Consider the following 21286-nt stretch of genomic DNA (forward strand, 5'->3'; position numbering starts at 1 on the left):
TAGTTGCCTTGATTATTCCACTCCTACAAGTTGTACATTCATTTATTAACATCCTGAATCCAAACTCTTTAACATCTTGCAAAGGGGATACACACACAGCCCCACATATACACACACTTTTGGAGCAGTGATTAAGTAATTTCCTTTCCCTTCTAAAAGCTAATTTAAAATAAACTAATTTAACTAATTTAAAATAAAACTTCCACTAGGAGGAACACCTAAGAACTTACCCACATCCAAACCTAGAGCTTGCATAATTTTGTTACATTATTTTAAAAAATTCTTTCATTAGAATTTGGGATTGGGTTTTTTCCTTCCTTACATAAGATCCTACTTAAAATCCTAAGGGATAAAACCTTTCTGTGGTCCTTCCACACTCTCACTAATTTTCTCAAAAAGCCTACAGTAATTTCCCTGAATAGCTTCCAAAATGAATCCCATAAAACAGCTTCTCTCACTGGAACTGTCTTATCTGTGGGTGAGTCAAAGGATCAACTCATTACAGAGCTTATTTGGGAAAAAAAAAATTCAAAAATAAAACAACCAAGCAAAAAAATGTTTGTCATTTTAAATTCATAAATACACATTTAAAATTCATAAAAACACATTTTAAAGTGTGCATATCCTGAGCTGCAGGTGCCTTTCTGTGGGTTAGAAATTACCAAACCCAACACTCCATACAACCACAGCAGCTCCTCCTCATCCCAGAAAAGCAAGCCTGAGCAGGGGAAAATTCCAAAAAGCACTGAAATACAACCTTGCCAAAGACCCCAGGTGATGAGGGGTGGCAGGGAGGATCCCCAGGGCAGCCCAGGGCTCCTGGAAGGGTCAGCACAGCCCAGGTGGGGCTCAGAGCACACAGACACAGCTGGGAGGCTCAGGAACCAAGCTGGAGTGGCAGCAGCCCTCCTTGCTAGAGCCACATCCCAGCAGTGAAATAGAATAGCATAGAAACACCTTATTCTGTTTGTCACAGGGGACACAGGCCTGGTGACAAACAGAATAAGGTATTTCTAACCAATACATGAAAACAGGAGACACCATGAAAGTTTTGGTAAAGGTTGCTGTGCTACATCAATGCTATTGCAGAATAACTCAGATTATGAACTCCTTTTCTTGTACATCTCAACAAATTAAATTCCAATATGTATTTGTCTTAGGTTGAAAGATGCAGTTGGTTTACATTTTCCATTTCAAAGCTGGCTCCTGCCTTCCTTAGCAGACACCTCTCTTTTCAAACCAGGGCATTACTGAACTGTTCAGCACAGCTATGTTTGGTACGGCAACCAAATGGTTTGAATAAAATCTGAATTTGCAAACCAGCTTAGCTGTTTAATGTATTGTGGGCACAACTTCTAAATCATTAATTCCACTGAACACAACACAAGGTTCAAAAAGCACTGCTCACTCTTAGGTGCACAGGCTGATAAATTACTGTGAACTTGTGAAAGGCGGCTGAAGCTCTGTGATAAATCAGTGTCATCACCTGGTCACAGACACCCAGAGGGGGCTGAGCAGCAGAACCAACGTGCCATCCCCACACCTCTGCAGGGTGATGATGTGTGACATGCTCTGCTCCTCAGAGCTCTCTCACCACAACCTTTCCCATGACCTTCCCTCAGCACGGAGCGCTGGGGATGAACCAGCCCTGGTGTTTGCCCTGTGCTCCCCAAGCTCCTCGTGGAGAGCAGAGGCCTCAAAACAACACAAATAAAACAAATCAGTTACCCAAGGCAGCAGAACCAACACCTAAAGCAGCTGCAGGATCAGACTGAATCCTACACACCTCTCTGGTCTCCCCGCACCTCGTGGATGGGAAACAACACTGACAACTTAATCCTAAATCAAATTTTTTAGCTCAAAAACTTATTAACCACCACTCCTTTATTATAAAGGAATAACCCTAGACTCTGACTACAAACAACTCAGACTCTTAAAAATTTGCTACAGGGAAATGCATTTTTGAATCAGATCAGAGCAAGGCTCAGAATCTCAGCTCTCTTTGTTCCAGGATGCTGCGAGGATGAATCTGGGCAGGGGGTGGAGGGAGAGTGTTATGAGCAAGCTGGCTCGACTGATTTCTTGTAAATACCATAAAAATGAACACTTGACCATAATCTATGAATTGGATATAAAGAGAGAAAATAACTCTTAGAGAAATGAGTGTTTTTAAGTGCATCTTGAGCATCAAATGGGAGAAAACATTCATGAATTTTTCCATCATGGTGTGAAGCATTGTGTCAGGCAGGATCAACCCCATAAAATTATTTTGTGACAATGCATGTAAATGGTTTTAGCATTCTCAATCCCTCCAAAGCAAGAGCAAAGACTACCCAAGCCATCTGAGAGTTCAGAATTGAAATAGGGCCTTTGAAGAGATTATTTGCAGACTAATCATATATTTTCTCATGGAAGCATTCAACAATTTGAAGTACCATATTCACATAGCACATTTTGCCTTCCACAATTACCTCTGAAAGAGCCACTGAAAAATTATACACTGTGTAGACAAGAATATATCTAAATGATATGCATGTCTAACAGAAATAGATTATTTTCAAGGGGTTCTAAACCCAGCTTTTCCATTTGTTCATGCAACTGCATGCAATAATGATTTTTGTATAAGAATCAATGCATTTCAATCAGATACACACAACTGATAGACCTTTCTGTTTGCTCAGTTTTTAATCTTTATATAAAAAATTAAAATAAATAGATATTTAAAGCTATCTCCCTTCAACTCCTCATTCATGAAACATCCTTGAACTTTGGGTCTTACTGAAGCAACTGACTCTTAGATGCACCAACAGGCAGAATCTCCAAATTGGCTTGCAGTAACTCCTTTAAAAAAATAAATGAAAAAAAAAAAATTCAAAACCTACACCCAAACAGAAATCCCCCAAACTCGCAGCATCTTTTAAATTTTCTTTGTCTGTGTGAGGAGTGCATTAGATCAGATAAGGGATATTAAATGGCCTTTAAGGCTGACAGCAAAGAGCAGCTCTAATGGGAGTCCCAAATTGTGCTGCCAGCAATCCAGTGTACTTACAAAACAGCAACATCAAGATGCCAGAACTCTGCCATGACCTATATTTCCTGCAGACCAATTTTCTTCTTTGTAGGGTGGATGGAAAGAATCCAAGTGCTATTTAAGTTCCTTTTCTTTCTGCTGGAACTGTGCCTTATCATACACATTTTTCCTACACCCAACTTTTCTGTGCCCTACAGCTTTTAAAGCAGGAATTATCTACAGTCTATTTATTTATTTATTATAAACAGTAAATACTGCAAAATCATGTTTAGGCAACAACTATCAGGTGAGACCAGAATTCTTTGTATCTAATTTCCACACTTTTAAAGGAAACCAAACCCCTTAAAGGGGAATATTAACAGAATAAGAGTGTTATTAGAGAGGGATACAGGCCACATGTTCCAAGGAATTTCTGTGGATTCGTTACTGATGACGCCAAAATTTCCAACATATTTATATTTATACTTATACTTTCAGGGGTTTATTCTTTTGCTTATTCCCATGCTATGGGGGAAAATTGTATCCTTTAAGGAGAACATTCAAATCAAGACATTTCTAGAAAAAAGGAAGTATCTGTCCAATTTCTTTGACCCCCACTGCCTGTGATACCCTTATAAATTCCATTTTTGCCTCCAACAGAGGAACTTTGCTCATTTGTTACACACACTCTGCTCAGAGTAGTCAACAAAACACCTGAAAGGATTCATGATAATCTTGTTTTCACCACCCCCCCCCCCCTTGCAGCTATCCTTGCCAATGCAAACTCTCCCCCTCAGGCAGGGAAATTTGGAATCAGAACACCTGATGCAGCTTTTATTCCAAAATTGTCTCACGTGTGTTGAGTGTCAAAAAGAGCCATGTTGTGCCACAGCACCCACTTGTCTCAGGAAAATTGAAATTGCTCAGTGTCTAACACTTTGAATGATTTCCCAACTTCTCACTTGCCCCATCTGCTCCTCTCAGCTCAGTTTGATTTGTTTTAGCCTTTGTGTCTGCAGTGGCACCAACAAAACTGCAGCATCACTGCAAGCTCCTCTGCTATGGAGCAGTGCCAAGGCTCTCAGATTCAGCCTCCTCCAAGAGAAAAGCACCAGAAAAATAAAATTTCTGCCTCGTTCTGTTGTCTCTCCCATCCTCCAACAGAATCACAAGCAGCTCTCCTGCTCCAATGCTGAGCTCTAAAATAATATCCCACCTACAAAATAACCAACATGGCAATTACAAATCAGATGCCCACAGAATATAGCAGTGCACATGAATGCCACATCTCAGCCCAAATTTTACTCTATTTGTTGCCCCAATTAGCTAAGGAATTAAGCAAAACCTACTTGAGTATATATAGGATTTTGTTCTGTGCTGTTAGTACGGTACACAGATACCTTCAAAACAAAAATACCTTCCAGCATTTAATAAACTGGGATTGTGAAATCAGACATAGAACTTGAAAATAGGTGGGGAAATTGATAAAAACAATAGGAGATATACAACATGAAAGGGGGTTTTTGGTTAAGGCAGTGCACAAGGTGGGCAGTCACAGTGCTGTCCCTGAACTGCAATGGAATCTGGATATACCCACCCAAGGTTTTAAAAAGAACCTTAAATATGATGGAAGAAAGATCTTAGAAATAACCACATGGGAAAAAAAGCCATAATCAGCCCATACAACTGTCCATTAAAAAAGACTCAGCTCAGACTGAGCAGAATCTTAACAAAAGAAACTAAAAATCCCCAGATTCACACTCGTTCACCTTCCCACAGCAGAGTCAGCAAGCAGAGCAGTGAGGGCCCACAAAGGTGCAGATGTAGCTGAGAGCAGGGAATCACTCCAGGACTCTCCCTTGGGAGCCACCAAGCACTGAATATATCGTTTTGTACAGAGAAAAACAACTGTTGGGGAGCAGCACCCACAGCTCACACCCCAACGTGTGTTTCTATCACTGTGAGCACCAAGCTGACAAGAGCTCACAACTCCAAGACAGTGATGTCAAGTTGCCTTAGGTTTACTCAAAAGAAGGTCTTTTCTCAGTGAAAAAATATTTGAATTTCTCCAAAACCTTGGCGTTCACTTCTTCAAGGGCAAAGTACCAACAACACAAAAACAAGAGGCTTGGCCTGGTGTTTGTAAGAGATGTTCAGGATGGATCAGGTAAGCAGGAATTTCTGCTTTTCTTAGGAAAGCACACAGTGAGGTACCCACACACACAACCCCTGGCACCAGCTCCACCCTGCTGAATCCCTCAGCTGGAATTCCTCACAGTGCCCTCAGGGGGATATTTTTTTCCCCAGTGTTCATTCTTTTCTTCTGGTGAAGGTAACAAAGCCCAGCTCCACAATCCCAAAGATGTGTGGCTGTAACATTTCCCAAGTCACTGAACACTGCAGCAAGCTGAGCAGCCAGGCACAAAGGTGGGCAAGTCCTGAATTTGGGAATGGTGTGCAGCAGTCATTGGGAAGTAAATGAGGCAGAAAGTGAGTTAGCCAGACAACTGCAGGGCTGGGAGAACAATCAGGTGTGGGAGCTGCAGGGGAAGCAAAGGTGAGCACAAACAGAGAGCCAGCATTGACATCTGCAAGGTAAAATACTGTGTTTGCAGCTAGAAGAGAAATCCTCCTGGCAGAAGAGGGAGAGCTCCTGTGAAAGTCTTTGGCACAGCAGTGAGTGTGTGTGTCCATTCTGCTTCTTCAGTAAACAGGGAAAATAAATCAGGGCACATACCAAATTAACCAGCTTCAGTGGACATGCCATTGCCCTCCATAGATCACAATTTCTCCCATCTCTCTTTCGATTTGTTGACAGCTAAAATATGCTACTCCGTTCCCTAGTTTGTATTTTTTAAATCAGGGCTCTGTGATCTCCTTGCCATTCTTAGCAGCCCCAATGAGGAAACCTTGTGGGTTACTGCTTCATTCCACAGCACCCTGAAAGAAAAGCTGCCAGCCAAATGTCTCCAGCCAAATGCAAAATACATTATTAATGAAATTAGAGCAAGGAACCTTTTTGTATGCCTCTTTTATTAAATAATTCCAAGTGACTCCATTGCACAATTACAGCATCTGAACTTTGCTTTTTAAATGTTGCCATGTGTAATCTCCACTGTGTATTTGCACTTGAAATGGTAATCTGAAGGCAACAGAGTCTACAATAAGTGGAATTATTAATGAACTCTATTCCAGGTCCTACCACTAAGAAACATTCCCTAGGGCCCTGCATAAGGTGACATTCTTACTTCAATATTAAGATTAATATTACATTTCTTCAAAATTTGCTTACAAAAAGTTACCAAAACAGACAAGCATTTCCATAGAAACACAACCTATTTCAAGGACAACCATTTAGAATTAAAACAGCTTCCTCAATCTCCAGAATTAGAAAGAATTGAGCAAACAGGAACAACAGTGATGTTCAGCCCAGATCACTTCTCCACAGGGGAGGAATTCCTGGTGGCCTGTGGTTGGGCATGAGATAACCTGAGCAACCTGTGAAAGCAAAAGGCAAAAATGCAAAGGAAATAAAGAAAATGCCCAGTCAGCCCAGCTCACCATCATCAGGGAAGGGTTCTGAGCTGCTCATGGAATTGGTAATGGCCTTCCATGTCTCAGCAACCTGTGCAAATCTGGCTCAAGCTGATAATGATCAAACCTAATTACAACCTGACAGCCCTCAGTGGCTTATACAGTGCTTAAGATTTTATCACAAGCCTCATGATATTTAGTGTTCTTCTTTAAGCCCTAATTCCTCATGTCAAGCAATTACCCAAGGTTCTCCACTTCCAATAAAAATGGAGCTTCCATGCTGTGAGACTGGAACAAAGCTTCAAATATGACCTAAATGGAATCTAATGGCTTCTAAACTTCTTTATTTTTTTAATATGTACATTTAAAATTTTGCTGGGTCCTTTCACAAGCTTTAGACCTGGGTGCAGATGGATACAGACATATCCAACACAAGTGCTGGATAAGAACAAGCAGCTCCAGCAGAGAGATTATTACACCGTCAAACACCAAGGGTAGAGCACCTAACACTGAGTAAGGGAAATAACAGACCTTAAACCAAAGTCACTGCTTAAAACTACAGCAAAATAAACCAGGCACAACCAATCCAGTTTTCTACACCTTTGCAACACCAGGTGCCTCGCTAGAAGAGAACACCTCTCCTCCAACACTGCTGTGTGCCTCTTAAAAGCAACTTCTTCTGTGTCCCACACTCAGCTTTGACTCAAGAGAACAGCAGGGAGAGATGAACTGCTCCACACTGGATTTTGGCTGAATTCCTCACCTCTGTGTAAGAAATCCCTTCTGGCTGGGAGCAGAGTGAGGCTGGCCTGTGTACACCAGCCTTGGCTCCCTGGCAGGCACCAAGAGCACCCACAGCTTGAGATAACTCACCAGAACACATCTGTGAGCCTGGCACATCTATGGCAGAAGCAGTGTCAGCCCCAGTGTGGGCCCTCAGTTCCACCACAAACTCTTCAGGAGATTGTTTGGTCTGTGTTTGGTTTTAGCACCCTCAACATCCCGAGGCGCTGAGCTCTGCTGCAGAACATCCCCTGTGTGAGGTGTCCTTCCTCTCACACTGTGTGACACCCTTCACTTCATTAAATGGAAAAGACAATTCCTTATTCAGCTCCCCAGAGGGGTTTAATAAGGTTTTATCAGAAGTCTTTATCAGAAGTCCTCTCTTTCCTGGACTAACCTTCTCCTGTTCCTTTCTTATGCTGGGCTGACATGAAAGCTTTATCTAGTCTATTTTCACCCAGAAAATAGACATTCAGCTAAAAATCTCTCATTTTTGTTTCCATAAAACAGTTCTTGCCTTCCTAACTTACCTGTCCAACCCAAATCCAGCACAGCAGTACAGAAGCTTTACCAGTCCAGAGAATTTACCCACCTACTCTATTTTTCTTCCAGATGATACTGAGAAGACACAACTGTAGAGAATTCAAATTACATAGCTCAGAAGGAAAATTAGATACACAAGACTTGTAAATTGAGATGTCCCTGGCCCTGGACCAGGGAAACCTCTAAGTCCATCACATCAAACCAGCAGGCAAGAATTTTGATAATGCAATCAGAGAGATGGTAAAGCTTCAATCCCTGATCTGCTGCCACAGCCAGAAGGGGGAATATTCACTGCAACTCTTCTGTCTTCATTCTGCCCATCTCAGACTTGATTCCTAAAGGAACCTCAAATCTGCATAATCAAAACTGAAACACTTCAGACACTGTGGACAGCTGACCTTTACAGAAATGATTCTATTTCAATAATATGTAATAAATTATGCACTGGTATCCCAGATATGTTAGGTTGTGTAAGGACAGCAGGGATGCTCCAAGGCTTCCCTTTTCTCCCATGGGTTTCAATGGCTCTGAGAAAAGCAATATATTTGCTCTACCAAAGTGGGATTATGATTTGAGAAAGTGATGTCCTGATCCCATCAACCAAACTCTCAGTAAAAATTCACAATTACACCTCCACTGACCACAGGGCAGCTGTTGGAAGGTCTTTTTTTATGGAAAACCACCATGGATTTAACTGACCTCAGCACTGGCCATGGAGAGCCTGCTCTCAGCCCTAACTAAGGCTTTACTCCACCTTTACACAGACCTCCAGTGGGCCAAAGCCTTTTCCACATAAAAAATACTGAACTAATATAATTTAAAGCATGAATTTAAGCTCATTTGAAGGGCTGCAAAGCCCAGTGAAGGCATGGCTATTTCAACAGTAAAGCTGCAAATCTCAGTTTAGCCTCAGCTCACTAAAGGCTTCTAAAAGTTAAATCTATATAAACCAGTCCTAATCTCAAAGATGTTTCTGATAAGAGCCTGTACCAGCTTAAGAATGTAGAGAAAAATAAATCAATTTAAAGTGACACTTGTTCAGTGATCATGCACATCTCAAAACTGTGACTGGAAGGACTTTGGTCTACTGACAGTAATCACACACTTTAACACAAGCCCAACATCATCTCTTCATTCACCAGACAAATAAAATTTCATGTTGGAAAACAGTAATGACAACAGTTAATATTTCCAGTAATAAGTTATCCTCACAGAGAGCACTTGACCTTCATTGTAATTCCCACACAGCTTGCAGTAAACCACCTGAGTGTGTATAAAATGTAATGAATAAAGAAATATTAAAAACGATAGACTGTTATTAAAGTAGGTCACAATTCAAACAGAACAATTACTGAAACAACGATGTTTGAAACTACATCACTCCCAATCCTTCCCACACTGCATGAGCTACTCTATAATTTATTTTGCCTAACAACAGCTTCTGCCCATATTGTCTCCCTTTATCCCCAAAGACTCTTTTAATGCAGCCCGCTGTGCCACATGACAGCACAATGCCCACACGAGCCATGAAATGTCACAGATCACAGCTTTACACCTGGCCAGCACAACACACTCATCCAATCCTTGCATGCAGTGGAAACATTTGTGCTGATTTTGTGGGTCAGGCTACAAGAGGCAGATGGAATGGGCACTTCATTTACATGGGGGGGTCCCTAAGCACATTCACTTTGGTTATGAGGGACAAAACCCAGCCTTGCACAGCTATAAGACATTATTATTTTAAAAGAAGAGAAAAAGTGGTTTCCTCTGAGGCTTTTGGACAATTATCATGATTCTTTTTGACCATTAACATTATATTCCACGTGTTCTGAACATTCTTGAAAAGCTCAGTTGGGCTTTTGGGTCACATCCTGAGAGGAGATGACCATAACTAAGATACACCAATAAGTTAAAGCAAGTCTGACAGTAACAGAGTGCTGAGACTCTCCCCAGCACTCACCCCTGTGAAATCCCACAAATTCTGTAGGAAATGCACCACAGCAGGTCAGAGTGGTCAGCTCTTTAATTTTAACCAGAAATCCAGGACGAGTGCATGTAGATATTGGCTTTACCCATCATTCTACAGACAACAAAACAACCTAAACTGTCCCCAAAGACACAAAAACATGGAAAGAAAAATCCTTGGATACAAAATGTATTACTTGATACATATTTTGAGCATTTTAGAATATTGACATTGATGTTACCATGAGAGTTTTGGGGAAATTCCTATATAAACAGCAAAAATCTTTGCTACAAGGAGAGTATTAACCCTGTTAGTAATAATAATCTTTCAATTATTTGTGTTGCACATGAGTACCAGCGGCATGTGTGGGTTAGAAGCACAGCCTACCTATATTGGATCTTGCAGGAAAACCAAATCTTAGGACAGGTTTTCCAGTAGAAAAAGAAAGGGGCGGGGGGGGGAGTATCTACTACAACATTGCTCTTTTTGTTAACAAAATTATACAGTAAAGTCTGGATGCATATCTAATTTTATCTCCCAGCATCTGCCACTGCCTCATGACCTCTAAGATAGTCTGCAAGCATGTTGATAAACAGATTAAAAGGTAATTCAATGGTACAGAGCAGTCCTCTGAGTTCCCAGAACAACATTTGACTGAATCATACCGAACACACCATCCCTGAACCTCCAAAGGAAGAGGAAGGCCCTTCTCCCCCCTTGCGGAGAAGCAAACTGCCATCCTACTGTTTTCCTTGCCTGAATACCAAAAAGCACCAATATAAAAACACATTTGTAAGCAGACACTGAATTTTTACAGAGAAGAACTGCCTGTTTGCTTGTTTACTTCAGAAAGGATTCAAGTTCAGATAACTAAATGGAAAATCGTGATTGTAGAGAAGAAAATATTTTGTGCATCCACTCCTTTCTCCTGGAATGCCAGGTTCAATAAGATTTATCACATTTACTATTGACAGATGATTCCTCCATCCACTAGTCCTCACAAAACAGGGAAGAAACGTGGCAGCCTGTGCTTAGGGAAGGAGGGAATTGTGCCCATGGCAGGAGGTTGGAATGAGTTGATCTTAGGGTCCCTCCCAACCCAAACCATTCTGTGATTCCATGCCATGGCCAGTTGAACTGTAGGGAATCTTTTCCACATGAAGATCTCTTAAATTGGAATTGGGCTTTGATGTGCAATGCTGAGAATTGGGATTTCCTTCTGACTCAGCAGCTCAGGGTGAGGAAAACCCAAGGCCAGGTGGAATTGCCAGGCTGGTGTGCCCAGAGAGCCCTGACCCTGTGGGAGGAAAGCAGATTGACTGAAGCAACTCATCGTGAAGGAAGGCAAAGCATTCACTTCATCCTCATGAAGAAGTGAGAGCTCAAGCTTTCAAATGAGATGTAAAATAGAGCCCTGACCATTCATCGTCATTAAAGATCCCACAGAAATCCCCACAAGAGTGAAAATGTTAACTAACATGTCCTGGCCAATATCCAACTCAGATAATTGCATTCTGCTTCCTAAATTCCCCTTGCAGTTTCAATTGGATTAGTTTTTCTTCATTTCTCTTCCCTAAACCCCTCCTGCACAATGTTTCCAGCCCGGAATGGCTGCTGGATTCCACTCCAGAGGTGTGTGAATTATCAGCGCTGGGCAATCCCAACATACATTTTGGATATATTAGTCAGGGAAAACACTCTCTGAGCTGGAGTAATCCCCTCACCTCTCACTGAGGAGCATTTAACTTTACAAATGAGAAATCCCTCTGATGTTAGTAGGATTTTTTTTTCTATTTTTTTCTCCTAAAATATTGCCCTGCAAGGAATGGCACCAAAGCAGCCTCCTACCAATTAGGAAAGTCCTTTTCTGGGCCATATCCTCAGCTTGAGGAACCAGCTGTACTTGCTTTGACTTCAGCAGGGCTCTGCTACATTAAAACAGGAGTAAATATTCATATAGTGTTTTTTTCACTAAGTCACTCATGTTTAAACGTTGGAAGAATCAAAGGAGTTGGCTGTTGAGTGCATCAATCTGTGGTTATAAAAGAGGAATATCAGAATGTATTCTCATTCCTTGTAAGTGGCTTGCAAATCTTCATGCTATTTTAAAGGGAAGCTGGAGGTTCTTTAAGTTGGCATACTGATGAAAAATGAAAGTGCTGTGAAATATGAATCTCCTGTTGTGTGCTATGTGTATTCTACTGTAAATACTCACAATAGTGTAGAGGCAGGAAAAGTCCTGACCCGCTGCATTTTATGAAACAGGAGGAGCAAAGGTGATTTATGTGCATAAAAGCAAAAACTGACAAGCCTTTGATTTTCTTGCAGAACAATCCCAAAATGATTGTCAAGACTGCTTAGGTTTTTTGCCCTCTGCACCTCCTGTAATAGGACCATTTTATCCAACACTCTGTTTTATAGACACTGTGTATAGGGTCATTTCCACCTGCTATCCAGGTTACTCAAAAGAATACTTCTCATTCCCAATTCCAAGAGCTCTTAGCAGTGTTGAGATTGGCTTGTTTTCACTTCCAGCCTGCTCCTGCACCTCTGGTTAAGCACAAACCCACCAACACACCACTTATTCCTTCTTTAGAGCTCTTACAGCAGAAGGACATTCTTAAAAATCTGGAGAGCAATTGTAGACAGGCTGCAGTCAGCAAAATGGGGAGCACAGGGAATACACCCCTCCTGGGATTTTCTCCTGAATATCCCAACCCTCCTCCTTCTTCCCTTGCAGGAGGTGTCACTATTTGTCAGCTCCACACTGGGCTGGCTGCAGCATCATGCTGAATTCCCTTGACAAAGTGTGGATGGAACAGGGGGATGGGAAACCTCCAAGAGCATCCTGCTTCATGCCTAGTGAAGGGTATGGGATTGAGTGAGGAAATCCAGAGGGTGAGTACCAGGCACCAGCATGGCTGAGGCTCACCTGATGGGTCTGCAAAGGGATTTTTAGGTCAGCATCAGATGGTTAAAGAAGCACAGTGTGTGTTCCTGATGTGCAGCACACACAGGAGTTTGATAAGGGCAGAGCTGATCACCAGAAATCACTGACACATTTCTTTCACCTGCTGCCATTCTGGTACCAGCCTTGACTCCAGCTCAGCTCCTTTGGCACACAGCTGGCATCCACATGGGAAATGACACCCTTCCTCCACCACAGGCTCCTCTGCTCCCATGGTTTTGCTCCAGTGGAGAACTGGGCATGAGCTGGAGAACTTTGAGGTTTGCATCCTTATGGTAAGTAGTGCCAAGATTATACAGCATTTACAGCAAACACAAGATGGAAAGTGTAGTCCTCCCACTGGAACTGAATTTCAAAAGTGTACAGCTGTTTATCTATTGCCTTGGTTTCACAAACAATCTGAAGAAAAGACTGGAGTGAGATGTCTCTTTCAGCCACTCCTTCCTTCCCACTTTGATTTCTTTTTAGGATTACCCTATGTGGAGTGGAAATGTTTCCACTCCTGTGCTCTGAAACAGCCACTGCCATGACAATCAATAAAAATTAGCATGACCACAGGAACTACAGAAACTTGGGATTAGTGAGATCTAAAAATGGATGGATCCCTACCCTCCTCTCTGCATCTTGAGGAACCCTTCTGAAAACCTGATCATAAACATTTTAATTCTCTGTCAGCTCTCTGGAGAAAATCATTACAGAGGCAAAATTACAGAGCAGTGAGTGCCACTCTGCTAAAGGTGTCTCAGTCAAGCAGACATCACCCCACAGTCACCCCCAGCATTCCCATCCTCCAACCCAGAAAAAAGGGGGAATGCTGGGCATGGAGAGCTTGCTTGGAGCACTGCTCAAGTGATCAGGCCAAAGCTGTAATCAGCCAGTCAGTGGCCCAATAGCTTAATTCTTTATTTATTAGTCTGTCTCCCCTCTCTGGTTCAAGCAGTTTATACACTTAATTCAATTTCAAGAGCTATATGTTTGTTTACTAGAGCAAACAAAAGCCAGTAATGAAGAGCTGTAGTTAAAGAGAAGTAACCAAACTGCTTGTCTTCTGCTCAAAATTAATCTTTTAGCAACAAATATTGACATTAGAAGCTTAGCTCCATGTGTGCCTTTCACACCTGCCAAGCACACACAGAGAATTTGGTGTGAACTCACTGAAGGATAGGTGCTGACCTGTGCTTTCAGCATGACATCCCAAAGAAACCATCCAAAACCTAGTGGGGTTCCTCAGAGCAAACCTTGATGCATCAATTTGCCAACACCATCAACCTCAGGAATTTCTTTCCCTTTTATCTCTACTCTGACTTGCCTTCATCCCTTGCAGCACCAGAGACAGAGTAAACCATACACAGAGGAGAATGATGGAATCATCTACCACTGCACCCTGCTTGGGTAAGGAAAGGCATTGAAGCTGGACACCTCTCTGCCAATTGAAGGGAGAAGGAAAGGGGAAAAGAAATCACCAAAAAAACAGAAAAACCTGTTGCTAAAATAAATTCATCACAAATAAAGCCTTGGGTTTGGAGCTTTACTTCTTTACATTTCGGGTTTAGATTTACCACTCACATGAACATCTACAAGCAGTTTAACACCACAATTTAAAAAAGCACAATCAATTGAGCCCAGATTCTTTAAATGCAACATAATCACTTCCCACAGAACTACTGAAGTCTACTGAAAACATAGCTGCAGCATTAGAGGGTTATTTGCTCCAAGGACCTTTTTAATATGGCTGTATTGTAATACTGCAGTGCAAGAGCCTCTCCAGCCATAAAAAGGAATTTAGCTCAGAAACACAACTTGTGGGCAATGAAAAACACATTTGCTTCAATTTGCTATCGTTTAATAATAGCATTATTTAACAAGATCAGTTAAAACAACCAGCCTCAGAAGACACAGCAGTGCACTTCTTCTCTCGAGACTCCGAGGGCACTGAAATGAAATTCATTCTGCAAACCAAACATTCAAAGCAACCAGTACCACTAGAAAGACCATATTTAAAGGGAGAAAAACATTTAGTGACTGACCAGAAAAAGACAACCCCTCTCTATATCCCCAGACATGCACATTTTACTTTGAAGCTGCTACACGTTTCACTGGCAAGGAAAATAACAGTCTTCCCCTAGAAGCAACATATTTGTCATTACACTTTTGTTTCCATTCAAAATCAAGAACACACTGAATTTGCACACATTGGGAAGCAGCTACCAAGATCTGGGTGTATTCTGTATCACATCACTAGTCAAACCCCATATATCCTCACATAATTATTTTTCTACACGGTTATGCCTCATTGGCCACTAACCTCCCAGATTAATCATCTACACTACAAGAAGGCGTCGAGAAAAAGGTAGAAGGGCAGCAAAATATTTATTCAGGCTGTAAATATAAAACCAAGAGGGGACAGCTGGTTCAAGTTGCCCCTTCCCGGCTGGCACGCAGAGGTGGATGGCGAGAAAACCCTGCTCGAGAGTCTCACACACACAGACACACACACACACACAGAGATAGAAAGGAAGCGGTGTCTCACGTTCGTTCCCGGCTCGGCGATGCTCACTAGGGCTCTAAGTTGCGGGTGCCCGGCTGTGGAAGTGTTAAATCCCCGCGCCCGGCCCCGAGGCAGCGCGGCTCCTGCGGCCGAGCCGCCGCTCGCATCCCCGCTCGCACGTCCCGGCCGCGCAGCGCTGCCCGGCAGCAGGCGAGGCGGCACCGCGCTGCCCGAGCATCCCTCCCCGCCTCCTCGCGGGCTCCGCCGCGCCAGCGCCTCCCTCCCGGCGGAAAAACTTTGCGCTCAACTCCGCCGGGCTCCGGGGGCGCCGGGACCCGCTCCGCGCACGGCGGCACCGGCAATGGGGCGGCCGCGGGCGGCTCCCCCCGCGCAGCCCCGCGGTTCCCCGCGCCTCCTCCTACCTGCAGCCGGCGCCGCTCCCCGCAGCGCCCCGCTCGTGCTCATCCTCATCACCATCCTCCTCCTCCTCCTCCTCGGGGATGCGCGCCCCGGTGCCTCGCTGGCTGCGGAGCCTGCGCGGGCGGAGGCGGCTCCGGGCCCGCGGCGGCAGCGCCGGTTCCCCCGCAGCCCCCGCGCTACCGCATCCCCCCAATAGCGGCGAGAGGGAGCCCCCGCCCCGCCCGGGCCGCGGGCAGGGGGCGGCGCCCGGCGGGGACCCCCCTCAGGAGCTCCGGGCCCCCTCCGCAGCTCCAGCCCCGGACTCCTTCTCCTTCCCGCTCTGAGGGGACGCGGCTCCCAACCCGCTGCCCTCCCGCTGGAAGCCCACCGGCCCCGGCAGCACCTCTCACCATGGCCCGGTCCGGCTCGGCCTGGTGCCCGTCCCTGCTGCGGCCGGAGCTGAGGGAGCCCTTCCAGCGCCGGGGCGGCCGCGGCGGGGCCATCGCCTCACGGCCGGGGGGCTGCGGGCACCGGCTGCCCCTGGGAACCGGCACACCTGGGCCCGCGGCATCCCCGCCCGGCCGTGATGAGACACCAGGCGGCACCTGGGGCATGAGGTGCGCTGGGCAGCGCAGGTTGGTGCTTCACATCACTGAAGGCACCAAGAGGCGTTCTGGGCCCAGCCCATGCTGCCTGCTCCTCCTTGGGATCCTGCCTGGCTATCCCACAGAGCTTCCTTCCTGGCTGTCGTCTCGCCTGTGCAGGAAGGTGTCTGCTCCTGATGCTTGAAAATGGACTTTGAAGGCAGAAATACTTTTGAGTGACAGCTTATAGCCACGGTAGATGCAGCTTGCCTTGCTGTTCTCAGATGGATGTTAAGTGTTTCTCTGGCAAGCTCTGACCTAAGCCAGCTCTGTCAATAGGTGCCTGGCCTGCGGGGCAGTGCTCAGGAAGGAGAATTACAGTCTGCGTAATGTATACACAGATCTATTTCTTGCTCTTCCTTGTCCACTCTTTCAATGGGATGTCATCAAACAGCAGTGTTAATCCCTGGCAAGGAAGAAATTCACGCGTGAGCTCGCAAAGCACAGCAGTGAGACAGCGATTAAAGTTTCTGTCTAATTCTAGGAGATCAAGCTTGTAATAGCTAGAGAATGAGACTTAAGCCGCTTTACATATTCCTTCATATGTAAGATCATTAAGGCATCTCTGGTTATTGTACCTCGTGACAGAGGGAGGTGTTAATAGTTGCAAAACTCGGTGGCTGTGGGCATGTGCCATGTGACAGACTATTAACCTTTTGTCACTGTGACCCGACACATTTGACTAAACCACTTTTTCTGGCCCCAATCTCTTACCTGCTCTCCTGTGTCGCGTATTTATTGCAGGAGTAACAGCTCTTCCTGCTTAATGGGCTCCTTCCATGCAAACCCTGAGCTGCTTGGTAATGGCTGCCTCGGACATTTTGCTACCCTTAACTTGTGGGTGATAAAAGATGAATAAAGCTGTCAAATATCCTATTGATTATGTGATTGAGATGTACCCTGCCTGCCCTTCTAACACTGAGTTTCTTCCATTCACATTCTTCCCTGGGGTTTGGGTGAGGATGGCAAGAGGACCCAGACCTCTAAGACAGCACTGAACTTGCAGTCTGTTCCCACCCATCACATCCCTGTGAGGGATACAACTCTTGGCAAAAATACATGTCAAATCTCAGGCCCTGCATCTTTCTGATGTTAAGTTATGGTGTCTCTGATGTCTAGACCCTAATAGTTTCCTTCCTAATTTGGAGAGCAGAGTTTGGTAGATCTGCCAGGTTCACATAATAGTGAATAAAGTTGCAATTCTGGGCTTTTGATCCCAATGCCAAGTGGGATGTGAGAGATGGGTGTTTACTTCCAACTCCAGTACAGATTCCTCCCTGCTTTTAGCAAAGTTTAGACAGGACAGCCAGTTGGGTTGAAGAGCTTGCTGTTGGTACAATTGACTCCCTGAGCTTTGGGAATGCTCTCAGCTCTCCTAGAAAGGGCATTGATGATGCACAAGAGCATGGATGTACAAATCCTCCTCTGCAATCCCATCCAAACAAAGAGATACAGTATGGGGAATGTTTGCAAAAGATCACTGAAAGAAATCTCTATGCAAGTGACATTAATTTCCATTCCTTAAGCGCAGATGTGTGAGCAGAAAAGCCACATGAGTGGCCGTGAATGTGAGCACGCTGGAGAGCTCCAGAGCCTCGGAGTCAGCTGGGGAGCAGAGAGCCACAAACAGCTGGGCCAGCAAAGGAGCGAGCCCCGGGAGAGGGAGCAGGAGGCGAAGATGCTGCAGTGCACAACTGCAGTGAGGGACTGATTATCCTCATCTCAGAGCAGGCAGGGTTTGAAATGGAAATGAGGAGGAGATTTCCCTGCCACAGTTCCCAGCAGCTACAGCAGACGCTGCTCTAAGACAACAGGGGAGCAGGCAGCACGCTGCGGGTGCCTTTGTTTCACCATTACTCAGCTCATCTCAGAGCCCTCCTCTAATTGTTACTCAGAAAGTTTCATACAGGAATGGAGCACGAAGGAGAAACGACTTGTACCTTCACATCTTGACGTTGATACTGAGGTCTCTGTGCATGTGGAGGCTTCAGCTTGTGTACTCAAAGCAGAGCAAATTAGCAGCTCTTTACCCAAGTCTCATCCTTCTGGGCTTGGAAACAAAACACCGCCTGCCACGCCATGCCAAGGGCTCCCGAGCCAGGAATTCCAAAGGCATCTGAGCTGAAGGAAGTACACAGCTTCACAGAATCACAGAGCTCCAGAATGGTTTGGGTTGGAAGGGACCTTGGAGATGTCCTCATTCCACCCCAGGCTATGGGCAGGGATGTCTCTCCCTAGGCTGGGTTGCTCAAAGCCCCATCAGATGTGTCTGAGAGCAGCTCAGCTCTGCAGCATCTACTCAACCCAAAATTCCTGTGAGGAAACCAAACCCACCTTCACTGGTGTACTTCCAAACCTTCAAAACTTCCAAACCTTTAAAACTTCCCCCAAAATTTCAAAACTTCCAAACACAGAACTTCCAAGTGAGGATCAATGCAAGCATCTCACAGACTTTTGCCTCTGCCCGAAAGAGAGGTTTGATTTGTCTTGTCATCATCCTTCATCTCTGCTTGGGGATTTTTTTTCCCTTCTTTTTTTATGACTTTAGGAAACTCCTGGCTTTCTCAGGTAGGATATGATCTTCTGGTGGCACCTAAAAAAAACCCCAAAAAAAAACAAAACGGAAACCTCAGGTCTCTGTTTTAGTGACTAAGCAGTACTTAATCAAATACATGCCCAGGAATACCACGAGTGTCTATGCAGAGATAAATGTCAGAATTTTATACTGCAAAGTTTTCACTTCAGCACTTCCCATCCATGGATCTCATGGAACTTCATTCAGGTGTCATTTCCCCAGTTTTGTCAAACAGGTGAAGGGAGAGGTACCTACAGTAAGTTAAAAGGGATTTCTGAGATACTTCCACTAAAATGCATTGCATCACTGAACATCCACTACATGCACTTAATTCCAATCTTTGAATTAATATTCAGGGGTAAATGTTAGTCTGAATCTAAAACCACAATATACATGCCCACATCCTTCATCCACTGAAAGAATAATTTCGTATTTTTATGCAGCAGTCACCTCAAAAAAAAAATACTGCTCTCCAAGGTAGAAGTCAAGCTAATAATATTAATAGTAATTGCACTATTTCTTCCTTAAAATATATTCCTTCATATGATTTCTCTAGAGAAAAACATAGATGTGTTTTGATTGCCTTGTGTTTGCTTTCTAAAGCATTTGAGAGATCAAACTTGAGTAGTTTAAATATGAATTTTAAAAATGAACTTAAAAATTGAGATTCACATTGCCAAATATTATGTTGGGACATATTTGTACCAGTAGCAATACTGTAGCCATCCATGCAGGAAACAAAAGCAATACACATTTCTCCAGTCACAAATAAACTCATTTCTAAACCCAGCTATTTCCAGAGTAGAGTTTATATTCTATTCATAAAAATAGAAGGATTGATAGTGGTTTGAGGGGAATTCATACTTAAAACTGATTTAACAATAAATTAGTGCAAAACATACAGAATGTGTGTAGGGCTATTTTTTACAGAAATAAAGATGCTAAATTCATAAAAAAAACTGTTTGCTGTGAATTATTCACTTAGTCCTGTCAGTTCCAGAACCTTTATGAAGGTTTTGTGGAAAGTAAGGGAAAAAAAAAAAAGAATCAAGCATATGCAAAGCAAAACAGCATCAAAAGTCAGAGAAGTCTCCAAGGGAGATGAACTTCAATGCCACAGTAGGGTAAACAAATGGAATTATTTACAATATAACATTATCATTTGCAATGCTATTTTATTCATTATTTAATCACACAGTGAGCCTCCCTTGCAGCCCGTGGTAGACGACAGAGCCATTTTGTTCTGTCTTTCACCTCCCATGTCTGTGTGGAGAGAGAGTTTATCTAACATTCAGACACATCACACAAGTTACTGCCTCCTGCCTGTTCAAAACACACTCCTTTCCCCCCAGCTGCTCAGGGGGCACATGGATCTCAAGGTTACAAAGATTTCAGGAGTTGAAAATGGGCTCAAGATCATGAATTTCCTGTAAGTGGGCCTTGCTTTCACTGAGTGCTGCTGGTTTTGTTACACTCTCACCTTGAAGACGTCTCCAATATTCCAGCTAGATTGCAGGAATCTCAGGGTTTCCTTCATAATTTGCATAACCACGTGTCAATCAAGGGCTAAGCTAAAGCACCTCTTCTCTTAATCCCCTAATTCACAGGGGAGCAGAGGGGGACAGAAGGGGCGGCTGCGTTCAGCAGTGGAAATCAGCCAAAGGAGGATACTGCCAGGATTAACCTAATCCAACTGCTACAACTATTCAATTTGGAGACTAAGGATGATAAAACCTATTTTCCTAGTCAATCAATCATTGTGATCGACTGGCAAAAAAAAAAAAAATCAGTGAAAGTTAATGAAATCAGCAGAATTATGTCAAATGACAGTGCTGAGAAGGCCTCGTGGTAGAAATGTCCCACTATTGCTGGGAAGGGAAGTCAACAAATTATAAGAATCCTTATAATTAAGAGCTTATCAAAGCACTTTATCCCTTCAAGCACTGCCTTACAGATACCAGGTATTACTTTCCTTAACACTTAAGGAAATTAAGAGCATTGAGGGTGCTTGAAACATCACAAGGAGCGAGCCAGGAGCGGAAGGTGACATACCATGGTGCATCCCGAGTGATTGAGGAGGTTACCCAGGGAAACAGAAAGAGAAAAAGAGCCATTGCTGGCTCAAGCTGATCCCAGGCTCTGCTGTCACTGCCAGTTCCATCTGTGAGCAAATCCCAACCACAAGACTTCTGAGCTTCCTTCCTAACTACCTGTGCAGCAAACAGCATCCCACCACCAGCCCTAAGAGAACAATTACATGCTCCGTCTCCCTTCCCTCCTTTTGTATTGTCTCAAATAATAAAGGTGTTTGCAAACATTGTCTCACTAAAAACGAGGACCTTCAGCTGGTGATTGCTGAAAATGAGGGTTTTGCAC

The 21286-nt window shown here is 43.9% G+C and overlaps 1 protein-coding gene across 1 annotated transcript in view; it reads right to left on the minus strand.

Annotated features, from left to right (window-relative positions):
* Positions 1-16261, minus strand: part of DAB1 (DAB adaptor protein 1) — a 416327-nt gene extending 400066 nt beyond the window's left edge. Inside the window, exon 1 of the mRNA XM_059478670.1 lies at positions 16102-16261. The gene's annotated coding sequence lies outside the window, so the exon portion shown is untranslated. The remainder of the gene's footprint in view (positions 1-16101) is intronic.
* Between the last annotated feature and the right edge of the window lie 5025 nt (positions 16262-21286).

Source organism: Ammospiza nelsoni, chromosome 9, assembly GCF_027579445.1.
Source record: "Ammospiza nelsoni isolate bAmmNel1 chromosome 9, bAmmNel1.pri, whole genome shotgun sequence".
NCBI lineage: Eukaryota > Metazoa > Chordata > Aves > Passeriformes > Passerellidae > Ammospiza > Ammospiza nelsoni.